Source organism: Gavialis gangeticus, unplaced genomic scaffold, assembly GCF_001723915.1.
Source record: "Gavialis gangeticus isolate Ggan-Ray unplaced genomic scaffold, GavGan_comp1, whole genome shotgun sequence".
NCBI classification, from domain to species: domain Eukaryota; kingdom Metazoa; phylum Chordata; order Crocodylia; family Gavialidae; genus Gavialis; species Gavialis gangeticus.
The window spans coordinates 20,736,032-20,740,706 of record NW_017729026.1 but is presented as its reverse complement, the minus strand read 5'-3'; positions in this window follow the sequence as shown (position 1 = coordinate 20,740,706).

Here is a 4,675-nt window from a genome sequence, read left to right as displayed (position 1 = left end):
CTGGAAGCCTCTGGTTGAAGTCAGAAAAAGATCTACAATGAGGCAGTGGAGGTTGGGGGTGTGGTTGCCTGCACCAGGCAGCAAATCAGAGGGGACCCTGGCACTCAGCTGTAGTCAGCAGTCTCCAACAGCTTGGGGAGCCTGCAGGGCATACTAGGAGGCATGCAGGAGTGTCTCCTACCTGTGGGCCTGAGCCAGCACAGGCTGCCTGCATGGCTTCTCCCTTACAAGGGCAAATGTGTATACTGTTTGCTTCTGATCCAAATTAGGTCATTTAAAGAAAACTGCATAACTTTGATCCATTCCTCCCTGGCTTTTAAAATGTCTGTGCATGCCCAAGGGGTGGAGAAAATGGGCCTCCTGCAAGGCATTAAAATTCCCATTCCTAGCATTACTTCTACTAATATTTAATACCTATTACTGTCATATTTTGATACACAGTTATGTGGCTGAAAACATGTCAAGTGCCTTACAGAAGAGATAGAAAACAAGTCCTACACAGAGAGATTAAAGTCTGTGTTTAGGTGCACATGAGGGTAAACTGAAAAGAGGATGGGAGGTGAGAGTTAAGCAAGCTACACAGATAAGAATACAAACAAAATTAGCCTAGACATGTAAAACAGTTCTTTAATATACAGATATATGCACATTTCTATTCATGTGTGCATGCATCTAGATATATGATAATATGAATAACTACATTTATTTCTTTTAATAATTTGATATAAATATAATGTAATTCATACACTCTACATACCTATCATAATTTCTAGCTGTTTAGTTCACCCCTTCCAGATGATTCTGCAGAAATGAATTTTATGGAGATTTGAAGCCGGACTGTCAAATAGTGTTTTGGAGATTGTTACATGCATACTGGAGGAAAAAACGCTCCTCAAACAGATTGCTGGACCTATTTCATAGGTTAAAAATAGATGTTCATATTTGTAACTGTTGTAACATAAACAAACGAAACATTTTCTCAGTTTGCAGTCATGCAAAACTATTCAAGCAAGTCACAAATGCAGCTGCATCTGCACAGATAGAGAAATCAAATAAGGGTATACTGGACTTGATTTCTTTTTTAAATGCATGTAATACTAGTAGAATTAATTTAATATTTGGTTGTCTTTCATCTTTAAGCATTGCTTCATTTATCCTTGTTAAATATTCTGATTGAATAAAATATGAGAAACTTAGCATGCTGGTGGGCTAGGTATCCATCCTTCTGTTGCAATCACTGTCATATCAGTGTGTCAGTATCTTTAAAATGCAGGCCACACCTCAACCTGAATATATGCATGTACCTGAGGCATCAATAAAAATGGCCTCCTAACAACACTGTACATAAAAAACTTACAACTGAAGAGAAAAACATGTAATAATTAACGGGTGTCAGAAACAGAACCTATATGTGAACATGGTGCTGCCATGTAAGGATGTTTAAACTGCAAACCTTACAGATGACCAAGATAAATAGCCAGCATCATGTTAATCTTCAAAAAGTACTTGCTCTTCATGTCATGAAAAATTCCTTCTCTCAAGTGATGGAGTTTACCCTGTAAATAAAATCTCTCAAGTAATGGAAGAAATAACCCATGACACTGGTGGGGGAAATTAAATTAGAGTCACTAATAGCAGGTCAGCGCAGTCTGAGCAGAGGTAATGGAAGTGACCACATGAATGATAAGCAGGCCTTCACTAGGCTGTGACAACTGTCTCCCAGAGACTGTGACGAACACTCATCTACGTGGCAAGCAATTCACAATCCAGACACTAACATGTTTATAGTGCAGTCCGACACTCCAACTCAGCAAGAGCATGTCAGTCTCTCTCAGCTGGATGTTCTAATTCTCTAATGAAGGCCATTAGGAGGAGTAAAAATCTTTGATCCTTATTCCCTTGCTAAATCAATTTGCCACTGCAAAGAAGCTTTTTTTTTTCTTGATGTTGTGAGTAACCTTTTGAACTGGTTGCCACCCTGCCCGCAGCAAGAGCAGGTAACTCCATATTTACCCTACAGCCCCAAAAGAGAAAAAACGGGAATTATAACTGTTTAGAATTATAAAGCTCCCGCATATGCTTCTTCCGTTTTGTTTTGTTTTTTTAAAGACTTCAATACCATTACAACAGCCATTGGCAAGATAACATATCATACTGTTAAACTAAAATGGAATCCTGCACTTTACACAAAGCACCTCTGAAAGTCAGTGGGAGATTTATTTCACAATACCTGCTCATGATCACTGAACTTTTGATGTAAACATAATAACCTAATAAATAACACAGGACCACAGAAAATATAGGCTTCTATAAAATATGGGGCCAGAAACCAGGGTCAGATTCTACCACCTATGCTCTCTGATCTAGAAACTATACACTTAAAACACTCCACCATCATTACAGAGTATTTTCACTAGGAGTTAGGAATATGAATGGTAGAAATATGAGGTTCACAGAAATGAATAATGAAGTCCTGTGCAAAGCAAATACAAATAAATAAATAAATAAAATCCATCAGTGTAGGAAGGTCTGTTTAAATAATCAGAGGCTGAAAGAAATACAAGTTTACATTATCTACAGGATTTATATGTGTCCTTAACCTTTTAGTCATTACCTTAAAACAAACAGCATATTAAAATGGAAATTTCCCAAGAGTTACTGGTTTGCAAAGTGAAATAATGAACTTCATATCCCTCATTTACTCCTTCTACTTGTTTCCATTTAAATGGTGATTATGCTTGCTCGGTACTAATGATCATTTGGCAATATTAGTATGTGGTTTGAAAATCTGAAAGTACTACTGCACAGATAAGAAAACTTCTGATAGATGCTAGTTAGAGTTTTTTGTTTTTCTGGTGGAGTTTATTTTGTGTCTGGTCATTCAAACTGGCACAGAACAGCTTCTTTTTAGAGTAGCTCAGCTATTCTAAACCTGAATTTTAGTGGTGCTAAGCACCTGCAACTCCTGTTTGGACTATGGGAAACTAATACCACTGAATATTTTTTAAAATTCAGTCTTTTGCTCATATTTTTCTGATCTCCCCTTGCTGTTTGAGATAAATTCCAAGTTGGGACCTGACCCAAGGCCCAAAGTCAATAGGAATTCTTCCACTGATTCCCCTAAGCCAGGGATGGGCAAAATGCAACCGGGGGCCTGGATGTAGCCCGCCAGGCCATTCTATCCGGCCTGCGGGGCCCCTAAAAAATTTAGAAAATTAATATTTATCTGCCTTGGGCAGCCTCGATGGCTTACCAAAACTCAGAAAGTGAACCTCCACCCAAAATAATTGCCCACTCGTGCCCTAAGCTTTGGATCAGGCCATTGCTCCTCTTCTATACATTTTGATCCTGATATAAATGGCCATTTGGGGAGGGAGTGGGGAGTGGATAAAGAGCAGTATAAAGAAAGCAATATTCAGTGTAGGGGTGGGAAATGGGGCAGAGATGGGGGAACAACTGCATTTTACATTTTATTTGAGAGTGGGTTTCAAAGGTTGTATGCAAGTTGCTCCACGAACTGCCTTATCAAGGCCGGTCAGCTTTATGTTCAGGATTTCCAGCCAGTTTATTTTTCATGAGACAATAAAACAAGCAAGCATGTAAACAACACAACAAGCAACCAAACCAACCCAGAACCTAGTATCTTTTTTCAGACCTTGAGAGGGGCAACCTAGGCTCTGTGTTTTCTCACTCAGCACCAGGGCCTCCCATTCTTGCTTGCTGCTCCTAGAGGTCTTAACTCTCTCTGTGGCTACATCCTCATTTGCTAATCATCAGTTGCAGCCGTCTTCCAGCCTTCCCACCAGACAAACTATCAATTGCTGATTATCTACAGCTGGGTTTCAGCCTCCTGAAGCCACCTTTTTACAGGTGCCAATCAGACCTGGCTCCCATTAACTTTGCTTTAAAGTGTTCATTTCTGCAAGGCAGAACTCATGTGTACAATACATTTTTATTTAGAAGAAAGAAGTAGATAGCCATATTAGACTAAAGTCAGTTGGAAAGCTGGGTAGATATGCACCTTTATAAATTAACTAACTGCGATAGAGTGAACACAAACCTTCATGAATACATATTAACTTCATCAAATACTGTTTAGAGTAGCCTCTGAACTGAACTTGGGTGCACGAAAGCTTGTGCTCTATTTATCTCATTTAGCTAGTCTATAAAGATGCCTTCTAATTAGAAAGAAAAATATTCTGCAATTGTTAACTTTCCAGAAAGATCATGGAAATACATATCATGCCATTTCAATTTAAAAACTTCTTCAAAATTAACTCTTTAGAAATCTGAAAATTCACAGTGAGCATAATTGGTAAAGGCCAAAATCTTTTTTTTATTGTTCCTGGGAAAAACATTTTAAAAGGCATTTCTTCACTAGGAGATTCTTTACAGAACTTTTCCAATTATTTCATCTAGTGATTGATGACTATCAAGACGTTCAGAAATTAGAACTAATAATAATAGAGGTATAAAAGAGGTATACAATTGTTGAGTTGTGTAAATTCTGCCACTAAAAAGGAAACAATTTCTTATTGCTTGTAGAAAGTTTCAATAATCTAGGCATCTTCCAATCACTGAGGGTGAATTTTCCCAGATCCAACAGTGTCACTGCTGAACACTTCGGATGGACTCACTGTACAATCTCCATTTACTTTCTAAGTTTTCTAATGTT